Raw genomic sequence first — 19030 nt, 5'->3', positions numbered from 1 at the left:
AAGAAATGAAAGTGAATGTGAAAATACGACTCAAAAAATTCATACCAAACACACTAACCTAACCTAACCTAACCTAACTAACCTAACCTAACCTAACCAAACCTAACCTAACCAAACCTAACTAACCTAACCTAACTAACCTAACTAACCTAACCAAACCTAACCCAACCTAACCAAACCTAACCAAACCTAACCAAACCTAACCTAACCTAACCAACCTAACCTAACCAAACCTAACCTAACCTAACTAACCTAACCTAACCTAACCTAACCAAACCCAAACCCACCCCAACCCAAAACTTACCAAACCAACCAACCCAACCCAACCCAACCCAACCAACCCAACCAACCAACCAACCCAACCAACCCAACCTAACACAACCCAACCCAACCTAACCAACCAACCTAACCAACCAAACCCAACCCAACCAAACCCAACCTAACCCAACCTAACCCAAAACACAACCAACCCAACCAACCCAACCTAACCCAACCAACCAACCCAACTAACCCAACCTAACCAACCAACCCAACAACCCAACCCAACCAAACCCAACTAACCAAACCTAACCCAACCCAACCCAACCCAACCTAACCCAACTCAACCTAACCCAACCTAACCAAACCCACAACTAACCTAACCTAACTAACCTAACCTAACTAACCTAACTAACCTAACCAAACCTAACCAAACCTAACCTAACCTAACCAAACCTAACCTAACCTAACCAAACCTAACTAACCTAACCTAACTAACCTAGCCTAACTAACCTAACCAAACCTAACCTAACCTAACTAACCTAACCTAACCTAACCTAACCTAACGTTCCCTCAGATCCCCGAGGTAGACATCTTCATGCTCCAAGAGGTGGTGGATCGGCGGGCGGGACGGCAATGGTTAAGGCCCTAAAGAACACCTACCCCCTACTGTGTCTTCAATGTTGGCACCCACTCCTGGCGAACCAACCTCTTCATGTATGGTGAGTAAGGGAAGGAAGGAAGAGGAGGAGGAGGAGGAGAGTGAGAGGTATTGTAAGGTGAGAGAGGGGAAAAAAAGAGTAGGGAAGGTTTGGGTGTAGGAAGGGAGGGGATAGGAGAGAACAGAGAAGAGGAGGAGGAGGAGGACAAAGAGTGAGAGGTGTTGTAAGGAGAGAAGGGAAAAGTGTGAGGAGACTAGGGATGGAAAATTGTAGATAGGAAGGGAATGAGAGAGTAAGGAAGAGTTGGGGTGTAGGAAGAGGAGGAGGAGGAGGAGGAGGAGGAGAGGGATTGTAAGGAGAGGAAGATGAGGGAGGGAAAATTGTAGATAGAAAGGGAATGAGAGAGTAAGGAAGGATTGGGGTGTAGGAAGAGGAGGAGGAGGAGGAGGAAAGTGAGAGGGATTGTAAGGAGAGGAAGATGAGGGAGGGAAAATTGTAGATAGAAAGGGAATGAGAGAGTAAGGAAGGGAGGAGAGGAGAGAATAGAAGAGTGTATGAAGGGAAGGAGGTGTAGAGAGGAGGGGGAAAAGGATGATGGAGAGAAAAAAAGTGTACGGGAGAGGTTGGGTGTTGGGAGAGCAGGAGGGAGAGGAGAGGAAAGAGTATGGATCAGGGGAAGTATAGGGAGAAGAGGAAGGAGGAGGAGGAAGAGAGGGGAAAGTATATACAGAAAACCCTCAATATAACAGACTAATTTGGGGACCTTACTTCGTTAATGCTGAAAGTCTGTTATCAGCAGCGAGAATAAAAATAAATGTAAAATAATACCGATGAGCCTCATAAACGTAGGTATGTATACATATTGTCTGTATAACCGCACAGCACACTTGGCGATGGACTGTGATGCACTGAGGCTACCAGGGTGTTAGTGGGCGCTGCGGGGGGCTACATTGTTATAGACATGGGTTAAAATTTTACAAGTGTTCCAATCGCACTTTTTTAGGAGCAGCGAGTAGCGGGCTTTTTTTTTATTATTGTTTTCTTTTTTTGTGTGCCCTTGAGCTGCCTCCTTTGTTGTAAAAAAAAGAAAAAAAGAAAAAAAAACACTGGCAGACGAAACTTATTTTTGGGTAGTTTTCAGAGTGTTGTGAAATCATCTGTTAACTCTTTCTGTCACAAGTCATTAAATTTTTGGCTTATCATTGCCTGTGTTACACCCCCACAGCCCACCACTGCAGCTGCAAAATAACCCGCAGAGAGATGTTCAACTTGCTTACAGTTTCTACATTTCACTCACCGCTCACAAAGGTCACAAGTGGACAAACTAGAATAAAACCAGAAAAATTAATGCTTTTCCTGCCGTGTGTTCCCCCAGCGTGCATGTGTGGTGGACAGCAGAGCGACTTATATCTGCAAGGAGGCATTTCTCTCAACACAGGCCCACACCACCGCCATGTCCCATCCTCCGCCCCACACCCCACACGGCCCTGAGCTGCGTATTTCCTCGCCTCACACTGCGTGCCGAATAAATTTACTAACCTAACCTAACCTAACCTAACTGGAAGCTTCACCCCCTCGACCCCTTAATTTGTGTCAGTACCAGCACTCACAAACACTTGGCTATTTTCCACTATATTTACATCCTGGATTGATGCATAAGACTTTCTTGTGGTGTAAGTACATTCTTCATTTGAAAGGAGACCACTTGGACTGAAAAGACTACAGTAACCGAAGGGGCAGCTGATAAAAGGAGGAGGGCGAGGTGACCAGCAGACGTGGGTGGTTCAGAAACTTTTTCCGGTCGGTCCGCGTGGATTTCTGACCATCTGACCTTATCCGTTATATCCAAAATCTGTTATATTGAGGGTTTACTGTATATTGGAGGATAGGCAGAAGGAATGAAAGGAGAGAAAAGGAATAGTATATGCAGGAGCCACACTAACCCGGCCCTCTGTCTGGTGTTAGTGTGCTCCATCCCACCCTGGCAAAGGTTCTAATTCCACCTCTCCACCTGGCCCTCTGTCTGGTGTTAGTGTGCTCCATCCCACCCTGGCAAAGGTTCTAATTCCACCTCTCCACCTGGCCCTCTGTCTGGTGTTAGTGTGCTCCATCCCACCCCAGCAAAGGTTCTAATTCCACTTCTCCACCTGGCCCTCTGTCTGGTGTTAGTGTGCTCCATCCCACCCCTGCAAAGGTTCTAATTCCACCTCTCCACCTGGCCCTCTGTCTGGTGTTAGTGTGCTCCATCCCACCCTGGCAAAGGTTCTAATTCCACCTCTCCACCTGGTCCTCTGTCTGGTGTTAGTGTGCTCCATCCCACCCTGGCAAAGGTTCTAATTCCACCTCTCCACCTGGCCCTCTGTCTGGTGTTAGTGTGCTCCATCCCACCCTGGCAAAGGTTCTAATTCCACCTCTCCACCTGGTCCTCTGTCTGGTGTTAGTGTGCTCCATCCCACCCTGGCAAAGGTTATAATTCCACCTCTCCACCTGGCCCTCTGTCTGGTGTTAGTGTGCTTCATCCCACCCTGGCAAAGGTTCTAATTCCACCTCTCCACCTGGCCCTCTGTCTGGTGTTAATGTGCTCCATCCCACCCTGGAAAAGGTTCTAATTCCACCTCTCCACCTGGCCCTCTGTCTGGTGTTAGTGTGCTCCATCCCACCCCAGCAAAGGTTATAATTCCACCTCTCCACCTGGTCCTCTGTCTGGTGTTAGTGTGCTCCATCTCGCCCCGGCAGAGGTTATAATTCTTCACCTCCAGTCTGACCCCTCTCAATCTTACAGGCAGTGGTCTCTTCCTGGCATCCAAGTTCCCTGTGCTGGACTGTTCCTTCCACCCCTATACGTACCACTCCCACTATGGTACACTGGTGGGCCTGGGGGTGCTGCTGGTGAAGGTACGGAAGGGGGAGGTGGAGGGGGAATGTGTGGGTGTGTTGGGTGGAAGGGTAGGAGATGGATTGGTTGATTGTGAGAAGGTGGGAAAGGAAGGGATTGAACAAGGAAGGAAGGAAGGAAGGAAGGAAGGAAGGAAAAGAGAATAGAGAGGAAGACAGGGAGAAGAAAAGAGAAATAGAAGGAAAAGAGAGAGAGAGAGAGAGAGAGAGAGAGAGAGAGAGAGAGAGGGGACTTCAACATGGATAATATGTCCGAAGGTGAGTGTGTATTTACCTAGTTGTGTTTACCTAGTTGGGACATACAGGAAAAGACCTACGCTCGCGCTGTCCCGTCTCCATATCCTCTCTTGTCCTACTTTTCCTTAAAATCATGAATGTTCCGTGCACAAACCACCTCCTCCCCCAGTCCACTCCACAGCTCAATGCTTCTGTTTGGGAAGGTAAACTTTTTCACATCTCGCCTACACGTGGTCGCCCTCAACTTCTTTCCATGTTCTCTCGTTTCTCTCTCGCTCCACACACACACACACACACAGGTCCTCTCTGTCCAGATTCTCCACCCCACTCGCCACCCTGCACACTGCTATCAGGTCTCCTCTTTCTCTTCTTCTCTCCAGGGTTGTGAGCCCCATGCTATTGAGTCTCCCCTCATAAGTCCAATCCCTAAGTTCTGGTACCATCTTAGTTGCCACTCCCTGCACTCTTTCCAGTTTTCTTATGTTCTTTTCGTGAGGAGACCAGACCACTGCTGCATACTCCAACCTTGGCCTTATCATTGTAACTATTATTTTCTTCATCATCTCCTCGTCCAAATACACAAATGCCGTCCTTATGTTCCTCAGCAAATTCATAGTTTGTCCCGTTATCCTGTTGATGTGTTTGTCCGGTGTCATGTTCTCGGAGACAGTCACTCCCAAATCTTTTTCTTCCACTCCTCTGCATATTATCTCACTTCCCATCTTACAGTCGTATTCACATCTTCTACCACTCCTACCAAACTCAATTTTTTTACATTTCTCAAGGTTGAACTCCATCTGCCATGTACCACTCCACTCCCATATTTTGTCCAGGTCCCTCTGCAATGCCTCACAGTCCTTCACATCATTGACTCGTCTCAATAGCTTTGCATCATCTGCAGACAAACTCACATGGCTGGTCACTCCCTCCACCATAACATTTATATAAACAGCAAACATTATTGGTGCCAGCACCGAACCTTGTGGAACCCCATTCATCACAGGGCACCAGTTGGAAACCCTGTCCCTGATTATTGTCCTCATTTCCCTGTTAGTTAGGAAGTCCTCCAGCCACTTAGTCAGTCCATCACCCACTCCACCCCTATTTTTAATTTTCCAAATTAGTCTTCTGTGCTGTACTTTGTCGAATGCCTTTTTCAAATCCAGGTACACTCCATCCCCCCAGCCTTCTCTCTCTTGTATTAAATCTGTCACCCTTGAGTAATAACACAACAAGTTGGTGACACAAGATCTCCCTCTCCTGAATCCAAACTGGCAATCCGAGATAATTCTCTCCCTCTGTAAGAAATCCGACCACCTGTTTTTAACCATCCTCTCACATATCTTCGCAACCACACTAGTGAGTGATACCGGTCTGTAATTTAATGGGTCCTCTCTCTTGCCTCCTTTATAAATTGGTACTATGTTTGCTCTCTTCCAGTCTGGTACCCTTCCTTCAGGCGCTCATTATGGAGTGCAGTTTCTCTGCAAGTTGCTCACTACATTCTTTCAGGATCCACCCTGATACTCCATCCGGCCCTGTCGCCTTCCTTACATCCAGCTTGTTCAAGCTTTCCTTGACCTCCTGCACCGTTAACTGTATCTCCTGCATAACCCTTCCTCTTTCCCGGCCCGGTGGTTGTACGAATTTGTCTTCTTTTGTGAAAACTCTGTGGAAGCTGTTGTTCATCACTTCTGCCATCTCTGCTGGGTTGTGGAAGGTGTTGTCCATCACTTCTGCCTTCTCTGCTGGGTGGTGGAGGCTGTTGTCCATCACTTCTGCCTTCTCTGCTGGGTTGTGGAGGCTGTTGTCCATCACTTCTGCCTTCTCTGCTGGGTTGTGGAAGGTGTTGTCCATCACTTCTGCCTTCTCTGCTGGGTTGTGGAAGGTGTTGTCCATCACTTCTGCCATCTCTGCTGGGTTGTGGAAGGTGTTGTCCATCACTTCTGCCATCTCTGCTGGGTTGTGGAGGCTGTTGTCCATCACTTCTGCCATCTCTGCTGGGTTGTGGAGGCTGTTGTCCATCACTTCTGCCATCTCTGCTGGGTTGTGGAAGCTGTTGTCCATCACTTCTGCCATCTCTGCTGGGTGGTGGAGGCTGTTGTCCATCACTTCTGCCATCTCTGCTGGGTGGTGGAGGCTGTTGTCCATCACTTCTGCCTTCTCTGCTGGGTTGTGGAAGGTGTTGTCCATCACTTCTGCCATCTCTGCTGGGTTGTGGAAGCTGTTGTCCATCACTTCTGCCATCTCTGCTGGGTTGTGGAGGCTGTTGTTCATCACTTCTGCCATCTCTGCTGGGTTGTGGAAGCTGTTGTCCATCACTTCTGCCATCTCTGCTGGGTGGTGGAGGCTGTTGTTCATCACTTCTGCCATCTCTGCTGGGTGGTGGAGGCTGTTGTCCATCACTTCTGCCATCTCTGCTGGGTTGTGGAGGCTGTTGTCCATCACTTCTGCCATCTCTGCTGGGTTGTGGAAGCTGTTGTCCATCACTTCTGCCATCTCTGCTGGGTTGTGGAGGCTGTTGTTCATCACTACTGCCATCTCTGCTGGGTTGTGGCTGTTGTCCATCACTTCTGCCATCTCTGCTGGGTTGTGGAAGGTGTTGTTCATCACTTCTGCCATCTCTGCTGGGTTGTGGAGGCTGTTGTTCATCACTTCTGCCATCTCTGCTGGGTTGTGGAAGGTGTTGTTCATCACTTCTGCCATCTCTGCTGGGTTGTGGAGGCTGTTGTCCATCACTTCTGCCATCTCTGCTGGGTTGTGGAGGCTGTTGTCCATCACTTCTGCCATCTCTGCTGGGTTGTGGAAGGTGTTGTTCATCACTTCTGCCATCTCTGCTGGGTTGTGGAGGCTGTTGTTCATCACTTCTGCCATCTCTGCTGGGTTGTGGAAGCTGTTGTCCATCACTTCTGCCATCTCTGCTGGGTTGTGGAAGGTGTTGTCCATCACTTCTGCCATCTCTGCTGGGTTGTGGTGTTGTCCAGCACTACTGCCATCTCTGCTGGGTTGTGGACGCTGTTGTTCATCACTTCTGCCATCTCTGCTGGGTTGTGGAAGGTGTTGTCCATCACTTCTGCCATCTCTGCTGGGTTGTGGAAGCTGTTGTCCATCACTTCTGCCATCTCTGCTGGGTTGTGGAAGCTGTTGTCCATCACTTCTGCCATCTCTGCTGGGTTGTGGAAGGTGTTGTCCATCACTTCTGCCATCTCTGCTGGGTTGTGGAAGCTGTTGTTCATCACTTCTGCCATCTCTGCTGGGTTGTGGAAGCTGTTGTCCATCACTTCTGCCATCTCTGCTGGGTTGTGGAAGCTGTTGTCCATCACTTCTGCCATCTCTGCTGGGTTGTGGAAGCTGTTGTCCATCACTTCTGCCATCTCTGCTGGGTTGTGGAAGCTGTTGTCCATCACTTCTGCCATCTCTGCTGGGTTGTGGGCTGTTGTCCATCACTTCTGCCATCTCTGCTGGGTTGTGGAGGCTGTTGTCCATCACTTCTGCCATCTCTGCTGGGTTGTGGAAGCTGTTGTCCATCACTTCTGCCATCTCTGCTGGGTTGTGGAAGCTGTTGTCCATCACTTCTGCCATCTCTGCTGGGTTGTGGAAGCTGTTGTCCATCACTTCTGCCATCTCTGCTGGGTGGTGGACGCTGTTGTCCATCACTTCTGCCGTCTCTGCTGGGTTGTGGAGGCTGTTGTCCATCACTTCTGCCATCTCTGCTGGGTTGTGGAAGCTGTTGTCCATCACTTCTGCCATCTCTGCTGGGTTGTGGAGGCTGTTGTCCATCACTTCTGCCATCTCTGCTGGGTTGTGGAAGCTGTTGTCCATCACTTCTGCCATCTCTGCTGGGTGGTGGAGGCTGTCCATCACTTCTGCCATCTCTGCTGGGTTGTGGAGGCTGTTGTCGATCACTTCTGCCATCTCTGCTGGGGTGGAGGCTGTTGTCCATCACTTCTGGCTTGTCTGATGGGTTGTGGAAGCTGTTGTCCATCACTTCTGCCATCTCTGCTGGGTGGTGGAGGCTGTTGTCCATCACTTCTGCCATCTCTGCTGGGTGGTGGAGGCTGTTGTCCATCACTTCTGCCATCTCTGCTGGGTTGTGGAAGCTGTTGTCCATCACTTCTGCCATCTCTGCTGGGTGGTGGAAGCTGTTGTCCATCACTTCTGCCATCTCTGCTGGGTGGTGGAAGCTGTTGTCCATCACTTCTGCCATCTCTGCTGGGTTGTGGAAGCTGTTGTCCATCACTTCTGCCATCTCTGCTGGGTTGTGGAAGCTGTTGTCCATCACTTCTGCCATCTCTGCTGGGTTGTGGAAGGTGTTGTCCATCACTTCTGCCATCTCTGCTGGGTTGTGGAAGCTGTTGTTCATCACTTCTGCCATCTCTGCTGGGTTGTGGAAGCTGTTGTCCATCACTTCTGCCATCTCTGCTGGGTTGTGGAAGCTGTTGTCCATCACTTCTGCCATCTCTGCTGGGTTGTGGAAGCTGTTGTCCATCACTTCTGCCATCTCTGCTGGGTTGTGGAAGCTGTTGTCCATCACTTCTGCCATCTCTGCTGGGTTGTGTAAGCTGTTGTCCATCACTTCTGCCATCTCTGCTGGGTTGTGGAGGCTGTTGTCCATCACTTCTGCCATCTCTGCTGGGTTGTGGAAGCTGTTGTCCATCACTTCTGCCATCTCTGCTGGGTTGTGGAAGCTGTTGTCCATCACTTCTGCCATCTCTGCTGGGTTGTGGAAGCTGTTGTCCATCACTTCTGCCATCTCTGCTGGGTGGTGGAGGCTGTTGTCCATCACTTCTGCCATCTCTGCTGGGTTGTGGAGGCTGTTGTCCATCACTTCTGCCATCTCTGCTGGGTTGTGGAAGCTGTTGTCCATCACTTCTGCCATCTCTGCTGGGTTGTGGAGGCTGTTGTCCATCACTTCTGCCATCTCTGCTGGGTTGTGGAAGCTGTTGTCCATCACTTCTGCCATCTCTGCTGGGTGGTGGAGGCTGTTGTCCATCACTTCTGCCATCTCTGCTGGGTTGTGGAGGCTGTTGTCCATCACTTCTGCCATCTCTGCTGGGTGGTGGAGGCTGTTGTCCATCACTTCTGCCATCTCTGCTGGGTTGTGGAAGCTGTTGTCCATCACTTCTGCCATCTCTGCTGGGTGGTGGAGGCTGTTGTCCATCACTTCTGCCATCTCTGCTGGGTGGTGGAGGCTGTTGTCCATCACTTCTGCCATCTCTGCTGGGTTGTGGAAGCTGTTGTCCATCACTTCTGCCATCTCTGCTGGGTGGTGGAGGCTGTTGTCCATCACTTCTGCCATCTCTGCTGGGTGGTGGGCTGTGTCCATCACTTCTGCCATCTCTGCTGGGTTGTGGAAGCTGTTGTTCATCACTTCTGCCATCTCTGCTGGGTTGTGGAAGGTGTTGTCCATCACTTCTGCCATCTCTGCTGGGTTGTGGAAGCTGTTGTTCATCACTTCTGCCATCTCTGCTGGGTTGTGGAAGCTGTTGTCCATCACTTCTGCCATCTCTGCTGGGTTGTGGAAGCTGTTGTCCATCACTTCTGCCATCTCTGCTGGGTTGTGGAAGCTGTTGTCCATCACTTCTGCCATCTCTGCTGGGTTGTGGAAGCTGTTGTCCATCACTTCTGCCATCTCTGCTGGGTTGTGGAAGCTGTTGTCCATCACTTCTGCCATCTCTGCTGGGTTGTGGAGGCTGTTGTCCATCACTTCTGCCATCTCTGCTGGGTTGTGGAAGCTGTTGTCCATCACTTCTGCCATCTCTGCTGGGTTGTGGAAGCTGTTGTCCATCACTTCTGCCATCTCTGCTGGGTTGTGGAAGCTGTTGTCCATCACTTCTGCCATCTCTGCTGGCTGGTGTACGCGGTTGTCCATCACTTCTGCCATCTCTGCTGGGTTGTGGAGGCTGTTGTCCATCACTTCTGCCATCTCTGCTGGGTTGTGGAAGCTGTTGTCCATCACTTCTGCCATCTCTGCTGGGTTGTGGAGGCTGTTGTCCATCACTTCTGCCATCTCTGCTGGGTTGTGGAAGCTGTTGTCCATCACTTCTGCCATCTCTGCTGGGTGGTGGAAGCTGTTGTCCATCACTTCTGCCATCTCTGCTGGGTTGTGGAAGCTGTTGTCCATCACTTCTGCCATCTCTGCTGGGTGGTGGAAGCTGTTGTCCATCACTTCTGCCATCTCTGCTGGGTGGTGGAAGCTGTTGTCCATCACTTCTGCCATCTCTGCTGGGTGGTGGAAGCTGTTGTCCATCACTTCTGCCATCTCTGCTGGGTGGTGGAAGCTGTTGTCCATCACTTCTGCCATCTCTGCTGGGTTGTGGAAGCTGTTGTCCATCACTTCTGCCATCTCTGCTGGGTTGTGGAAGCTGTTGTCCATCACTTCTGCCATCTCTGCTGGGTGGTGGAGGCTGTTGTCCATCACTTCTGCCATCTCTGCTGGGTTGTGGAAGCTGTTGTCCATCACTTCTGCCATCTCTGCTGGGTTGTGGAAGCTGTTGTCCATCACTTCTGCCATCTCTGCTGGGTTGTGGAGGCTGTTGTCCATCACTTCTGCCATCTCTGCTGGGTGGTGGAAGCTGTTGTCCATCACTTCTGCCATCTCTGCTGGGTTGTGGAAGCTGTTGTCCATCACTTCTGCCATCTCTGCTGGGTGGTGGAGGCTGTTGTCCATCACTTCTGCCATCTCTGCTGGGTGGTGGAGGCTGTTGTCCATCACTTCTGCCATCTCTGCTGGGTGGTGGAGGCTGTTGTCCATCACTTCTGCCATCTCTGCTGGGTGGTGGAGGCTGTTGTCCATCACTTCTGCCATCTCTGCTGGGTTGTGGAGGCTGTTGTCCATCACTTCTGCCATCTCTGCTGGGTTGTGGAAGCTGTTGTCCATCACTTCTGCCATCTCTGCTGGGTTGTGGAGGCTGTTGTCCATCACTTCTGCCATCTCTGCTGGGTGGTGGAGGCTGTTGTCCATCACTTCTGCCATCTCTGCTGGGTTGTGGAAGCTGTTGTCCATCACTTCTGCCATCTCTGCTGGGTGGTGGAGGCTGTTGTCCATCACTTCTGCCATCTCTGCTGGGTGGTGGAGGCTGTTGTTCATCACTTCTGCCATCTCTGCTGGGTTGTGGAGGCTGTTGTCCATCACTTCTGCCATCTCTGCTGGGTGGTGGAGGCTGTTGTCCATCACTTCTGCCATCTCTGCTGGGTTGTGGAGGCTGTTGTCCATCACTTCTGCCATCTCTGCTGGGTTGTGGAGGCTGTTGTCCATCACTTCTGCCATCTCTGCTGGGTTGTGGAGGCTGTTGTCCATCACTTCTGCCATCTCTGCTGGGTTGTGGGCTGTTGTCCATCACGTCAGCCATCTCTGCTGGGTTGTGGAAGCTGTTGTCCATCACTTCTGCCATCTCTGCTGGGTTGTGGAGGCTGTTGTCCATCACTTCTGCCATCTCTGCTGGGTTGTGGAAGCTGTTGTCCATCACTTCTGCCATCTCTGCTGGGTTGTGGAAGCTGTTGTCCATCACTTCTGCCATCTCTGCTGGGTGGTGGAGGCTGTTGTCCATCACTTCTGCCATCTCTGCTGGGTTGTGGAAGCTGTTGTCCATCACTTCTGCCATCTCTGCTGGGTGGTGGAGGCTGTTGTCCATCACTTCTGCCATCTCTGCTGGGTTGTGGAGGCTGTTGTCCATCACTTCTGCCATCTCTGCTGGGTTGTGGAAGCTGTTGTCCATCACTTCTGCCATCTCTGCTGGGTTGTGGAAGCTGTTGTCCATCACTTCTGCCATCTCTGCTGGGTTGTGGAGGCTGTTGTCCATCACTTCTGCCATCTCTGCTGGGTTTTGTAGGCTGTTGTCCATCACTTCTGCCATCTCTGCTGGGTTGTGGAAGCTGTTGTCCATCACTTCTGCCATCTCTGCTGGGTTGTGGAAGCTGTTGTCCATCACTTCTGCCATCTCTGCTGGGTGGTGGAGGCTGTTGTCCATCACTTCTGCCATCTCTGCTGGGTTGTGGAGGCTGTTGTCCATCACTTCTGCCATCTCTGCTGGGTTGTGGACGCTGTTGTCCATCACTTCTGCCATCTCTGCTGGGTTGTGGAAGCTGTTGTCCATCACTTCTGCCATCTCTGCTGGGTGGTGGAAGCTGTTGTCCATCACTTCTGCCATCTCTGCTGGGTGGTGGAAGCTGTTGTCCATCACTTCTGCCGTCTCTGCTGGGTCTTCATATGTAGCTCCATCCATTTTCAGTTAATCGATTGTTTCTCTATTCTTTAATTTGTCGTTCACATGTCTATAGAATAGTTTGGGTTGGTCTTTGCACTTGTCAATTACAGGAAATCCCCTATATACGAAAGGGTTAGGGACTGAAAAAACCTTTCGTTTATCGATTTTTCGTATATCGAAGCCATTTCCCCCATAGGATTGTTAATAAATAGGGGGGTTAGGGACCAGCGCCAGCAAAACAACAAAAAAAAGTTAAATATAACTATGCTTAAAGCAATTTACTACTCACAATACAATGATAAGGCTCATAAATAATTAAAACAATTACCATTTCCTGTTCCTTTACTGTTATAGAAATGCATTACATATGTTAGGACAATCCCCTCTAACTCGTCACTACAACTCATCACTTAACATTGCCAATGTTTACTTCCCAAGCTGTGAAAGGCCAGTTTCGACTCTCGTGCCCGAAACACGTGCCAAACAGTACACCACCACCACTCAAGCCCCAACCTCCATCACCCTCACGTTTCCTCACGCTGGCTGGGATGTGTTTCGGATTCGAGTCGAAGCAAGGGGTTCACAAACTGGCAACGCTAAGTGATGAGCGTTGAAGTGGAGGGGACTGGACATGGACACTTGCTGCCTAATCACTGCGAGTGTGCGTGAGGCTGTTGACGGCGCGCGGCGACCGATATAGACATCGGGTACGAAACAGTGGGCGCGGAAACTGTCGTACTTTTCGTATATGCGAAGCATGTCTTTCGTGAACCGAAAATTGTCCTATATTTTTCACTTTCGTATATCCGAATTTTCGTACATCGAGCTTTCGTATATCGGGGATTTCCTGTATATCTTTTTCATATTTCTGTTTTTCTTCTCTTCTAATCTTTGTATATTCATTCCTTGCTTGTTTGAAATTGTTCCACGAGTTGATTCTTCCTCGTCTCCTCCATCCCCTCCAGGCTTCCTCCTCTCTCTTTCTAGCTGTCTCACATCTTTTGTTAAACCACTTCTTTTTATCAACATCCTTTTTTGGTTACCTTAGGGACATATCTATTCTCGGCTTCCTTGTGTAGCTTTAAAAACTCCTCCCACTTATCCTGTGTACTCTTGGGTTTGTACAGCCCACTCCAATTTGCATTCTCAAAAAAAGTTCTCATATTTACAAAGTCTGCCTTAGAATAGTTACTTCTCCCTATTTTGTGATCCTCTTTTCGGTCAATCGTTTTCTGTTACTTCAAATTCCACAATCGCATGGTCAGTCTTAGCTATTGGGCAGTCTATTTTAATATTTTCTATTACTTCCGGTTCCTTGCTAAATACCAGGTCTAGTCTTGATGCCTCGCCTTCTTTCCTGAATCTGGTATGTTCCTTAATCCACTGAGTCGGCACGTGTTCCTCCCCATGACACTTCTGTTCCTGCGTCTGCCAATCCTCCCATTCCACCTCCTTGCAATTAAAATCACCCAGTATAATTATTCTCACCCTCTCTCAACATTCCATCCAGGCAACTCACTGTGTCTTGTATCATTTCATATTCTTGGGCCTTCCATGCATTGGTTCTTGGGGGCACATACCCTACTACATACTGCCTCCTTCCTCCTTCAGCACCCACATTTTCCACTTTCAACACCTCCGCCAAGCCTTCACCCTCAGTCACCTCCTCCACCCTAATGCCTTTCCTTACCATCAACATCACACCTCCTCCCTGTTTTCTCTTTCAGTCTCTCCTCCATGTGTTGTAAGCACCTTCTCCAGTCCCCACCACCTCAATTGGGTCACACAACTTGGCTTCCATCAGCCCCACAATATCAGGCTCTCTGTCTCTCAAATAGTCGTTTAACTCTATCCACGATGAAACTATTCCATTGAGATTCGTATATGACACTTTCCATCCTTCCTCCTTTCCTGTTAGACTTTTTCTCTCCTTCCTCGCTTCCATATCCATTACTCTATAAAAAGGCTCCTTCTCTTCTTCTGATCTCTGTTCATTTAAATCATTCAACTTGTCTCTCTCTTGTTCATTCAGATCTTTCCTCAGCCACATCATTTTCGTGTCTTCTTCTCCCTCTTTCTTTCCCACCACTTCTGTGCCTTGAATCAAATCCTAATTGGTCTATCTCTTCCTCCATTGTGTTTTCCAATCCTATGACAGTCATCTATTTCTTTCATCTATTGGTCTATCTCTTCTTGTACCCTCCGCATGATCTTCTTTGCCTCGTTTTCTTTGGTCACCCTCACCACCTTCTCAGCCATCCTCTCCTCCAGCTGCTCCTCCACAGTCTCCTTAAAGCTCTGTGCACTCCCCCTCTCCACCATCGTCAACTTTCTGTTCCAAATTCTGAACTCTTTGCTCCACTTCCACTTTTTCATCCTTTCGCTTCTCCTCCCACTTATTCCGCTCCTTATTCAACTTTTCCACTGAATCCACGCTTTCCTTTATCCCCTCTGAGCATTTTATCAGCTGATTCTCAAGTTGTGTGTGTGTGTGTGTGTGTGTGTGTGTGTGTGTGTGTGTGTGTGTGTGTGTGTTATCCTTCTCCCCCTCCTCCCTTTCTCCTCCTCTTCCTCTTCCCTCCTCCTCTCACTTCCCCCCTTTCTCCTCTCTTCCTTCCCCCTTTTTCTCTTATCCTCCCTTCTCTTCCTCTCCCTCCTCCTCTTCTTCATTTCCTTTTTCCTCCTCTCCTCTCCTTCCTCCTCTCCCTTCCCCCTTCTATCAAAATAATCCTTTCTCTTTTTGTTTTCCTCTCCTTTCCTTCCTTTTCCTTTTCTCCTCCCTTCTTCCTCCTTTTCTTCCCTTCTCTTCCTTTCCTTCTTCTCCCCTTTTCTTTCTCTCCTTCTTTTCCCTTCCTTCCCCTTTTCCTCCTTTCTCCTCCTTCCTTCCCTTCCTTTTCTCTCTTCCTCTCTTTTCCTTCCCTTTTCTCTCCCCTCCTTCCTCTTTCCTTTCCTTCCCCTTCTCTTCTTCCCTTTTCTCTTCCCTTTTCCTTCCTTCCTTCCTTTCTCTCCCCTTCCTTTTCCTCCTTCCTTCCTTCCCCTTTTCTCTCCCTTCTCTCCTTTCTTTTCCTTCTTCCCTTTCTCCTTTACTCCTTCCCTTCCTCCCTTTTCTCTCCTCCTTCTCCTCCCTTCCCTTCCTTCCTTTTCTCTCCCTCTCCTCCTTTCCTTCCCTTCCCCTTTCTCCCCCTCCTCCTCCTTTCCTTCCTTCCCCTTTTCTCCCCTCCTCCTCCCTTCCTTCCTTCCCCCTTTTTCTCTCCCCTTCTACTCCTCCCTTTCCCTTCCCTTCCACCTTTCTCTCCTCCTACTCCTCCTTTCCCTTCCTTCCTTTTCTCTCCCCTCTCCTCCTTTCCTTCCCTTCCCCTTTCTCTCCCCTCCTCTCCTCCTTTCCTTCCCTTCCCCTTTCTCTCCCCTCCTACTCCTCCTTTCCTTCCCTTCCCCTTTTCTCTCCCCTCCTACTCCTCCTTTCCTTCCTTCCCCTTTCTCTCCCCTCCTACTCCTCCTTTCCCTTCCCTTCCCCTTTTCTCTCCCTCCTACTCCTCCTTTCCTTCCCTTCCCCTTTTCTCTCCTTCTACTCCTCCCTTTCCCTTCCCTTCCCTTTCTCTCCCTCCTACTCCTCCTTTCCCTTCCCCTTTTCTCCCCTTCTACTCCTCCCTTTCCCTTCCCTTCCCCCTTTTCTCTCCCCTGCTACTCCTCCCTTTCCCTTCCCTTCCCCCTTTTCTCTCCCCTTCTACTCCTCCCTTTCCCTTCCCTTACCCCATTTCTCTCCCCCTCTCCTCCTTTCCTTCCCTTCCCCTTTTCTCTCCCCTCCTACTCCTCCTTTCCTTCCTTCCTTCCCCTTTTCTCTCCCCTCCTACTCCTCCTTTCCCTTCCTTCCCCTTTCTCTCCCCTCTCCTCCTTTCCTTCCCTTCCCCTTTCTCTCCCTCCTACTCCTCCTTTCCTTCCCTTCCCCTTTTCTCTCCTCCTACTCCTCCCTTTCCTTCCCTTCCCCGTTTCTCTCCCCCCTACTCCTCCCTTTCCCTTCCCTTCCCCTTTTCTCTCCCCTCCTACTCCTCCCTTTCCCTTCCCTTCCCCCTTTTCTCTCCCCTCCTACTCCTCCCTTTCCCTTCCCTTCCCCTTTTCTCTCCTCTCCTACTCCTCCCTTTCCCTTCCCTTCCCCCTTTTCTCTCCCCTCCTACTCCTCCCTTTCCCTTCCCTTCCCCTTTTCTCTCCTTCTACTCCTCCTTTCCTTTCCTCCCCCTTTTCTCTCCCCTCCTCCTCCCTTTCCTTCCTTCCCCTTGCTATCTCCTTCCTCCCTTCCCTTCCCCCTTTTCTCTCCCCTCATCCTCCTTTCCTTCCCTTTCCCCTTTTCTCTCCCCTCCTACTCCTCCCTTTCCCTTCCCTTCCCCCTTTTCTCTCCCCTCCTACTCCTCCCTTTCCCTTCCCTTCCCCCTTTTCTCTCCCCTCCTACTCCTCCCTTTCCCTTCCCTTCCCCCTTTTCTCTCCTCTCTCCTCCTCCTTTCCTTCCTTCCCCTTTTCTCCCCTCCTACTCCTCCTTTCCTTCCTTCCCCTTTTCTCTCCTTCTACTCCTCCTTTCCCTTCCTTCCCCTTTTCTCCCCTCCCTCTCCTCCCTTTCCTTCCTTCCCCTTTTCTCTCCCCTTCTACTCCTCCTCCTCCTTCCTTCCCTTCCCCTTTTCCTCTCCCTCCTCCTTTCCTTCTCCTTCCTCTCCCCTTCTCTCCTTTCCCTTCCTCTCTCCCTCCCTCCCTTCCCCATCTCTCATCTACCTTTCCCTCTCGTACCGTAACCCTTTTTTTCCCTCCCCTACTTTCCCTTTCTCCCTCTCTCCCTGAAATAACACTCCCCGGCCTTTAAGCTCCCCCGCGGCGGTGTCTGGTGTCCTGGGGCGGGTAAGTTTAGCATAGGGGAGAGAGAGGCTGCCCTGCCCTGCCCTGCCCACGCCCGCATCCTTTTATTATTATTATTGTTATTGTTGATGTGTTGGACGCGTAGTCAACGGTGCCAGATTGTCGTTCTCAGCTTCTCATTTTTCCCGATTCCAGGCTAAAAAATGTCCCACCCACAAAACTAACGACACCTGTTGATATTTATTGCTAGAAGTGTTAATTATAGGGGGTTTTGTGCAGTCATTATGCGTTAGATATGGGGAAATCTAGTTTGGTGAGTACGATATCCTGGCAACCCTTTATTATTATTATTGTTATTGGTGCCAGATTGTCGTTCTCAGCTTCTCATTTTTCCCGATTCCATGCTAAAAAATATCTCACCCACAAAACTAACGACACCTGTTGATATTTATTGCTAGAAGTGTTAATTATAGGGGGTTTTGTGCAGTCATTATGCGTTAGATATGGGAAGGTCTAGTTTGATGAGTACGATATCCTGGCATCCCTTTATTATTATTATTGTTATTGGTGTGTTGGACGCGTAGTCAACGGCGCCAGATTGTCGTTCTCAGCTCATCATTTTTCCCGATTCCAGGCTAAAAAATGTCCCACCCACAAAACTAACGACACCTGTTGATATTTATTGCTAGAAGTGTTAATTATAGAGGGTTTTGTGCAGTCATTATGCGTTAGATATGGGAAGGTCTAGTTTGGTGAGTACGATATCCTGGCATCCCTTTATTATTATTATTGTTATTGGTGCCAGATTGTCGTTCTCAGCTTCTCATTTTTCCCGATTCCAGGCTAAAAAATGTCCCACCCACAAAACTAACGACACCTGTTGATATTTATTGCTAGAAGTGTTAATTATAGAGGGTTTTGTGCAGTCATTATGCGTTAGATATGGGAAAATCTAGTTTGCTGAGTACGATATCCTGTCATCCCTTTATTATTATTATTGTTATTGTTGATTTGTTGGACGCGTAGTCAACGGTGCCAGACTGTCGTTTTCAGCTTCTCATTTTTCCCGATTCCAGGCTAAAAAATGTCCCACCCACAAAACTAACGACACCTGTTGATATTTATTGCTAGAAGTGTTAATTATAGAGGGTTTTGTGCAGTCATTATGCGTTAGATATGGGAAAATCTAGTTTGGTGAGTACGATATCCTGGCGTCCCTGCGCGTGGCTGGTCATGGCTCCCGCTCAGAACGTTTGGGAGTGTTGTAATAGTTATTTTCCTGGACACTGAACGAGATCTATAGGTCAGTCGTTCTTTCCAAAGGTCACGAAGGATAGGATTCAGGCTGTCGTAAGTCTTCTGTCACGTTTCTGGTGCGGGCTTTTTTTTCATATTTTCTTTTTTTTTACGCCATTGCACTGATTGATTGATTGATTGATAGTTTATTGTTTCTCATTTTTTTTGAAGAAGGGAGAGAGGAAAGGAAAGGCAAGGAAAGGAAAGGAAAGGAAAGGAGATAAGAGAAAGGAGAGAGAAAGGAAAGAGAGAGAAGGAAAGGAGAGGGAAGAGAGAGAGAGAGAGGAGAGAGAGAGGAAAGAAAGAATATATACTAGTTTTGTTTTCCTATATTTTCCTCTCCAGAGTGTGATTATACAACCTTTTCTCATTTTTTGGAAGACCAGGAAAATAAAGATAGAATGGGAAGGAGAGAGAGAGAGAGAGACCTCCTGAGAGAGAAAAACAATATACTGTTTTGTTTTTCAATCATTTTCCTCTCCTTTAAACGCGAGCTTATTTTTTTCATATTTTGGAAGAGAGAGAGAGAGAGAGAGAGAGAGAGAGAGAGAGAGAGAGAGAGAGAAGAATATATACTGGTTTTGTTTTCCTATATTTTCCTTTCCTTTAAATTCCTTTTCTCATTTTTTGGGAAGA

Source organism: Eriocheir sinensis, unplaced genomic scaffold (genome assembly GCF_024679095.1).
Source record: "Eriocheir sinensis breed Jianghai 21 unplaced genomic scaffold, ASM2467909v1 Scaffold113, whole genome shotgun sequence".
In the NCBI taxonomy this organism is placed as follows: domain Eukaryota; kingdom Metazoa; phylum Arthropoda; class Malacostraca; order Decapoda; family Varunidae; genus Eriocheir; species Eriocheir sinensis.
This window is presented reverse-complemented; position numbering follows the sequence as displayed.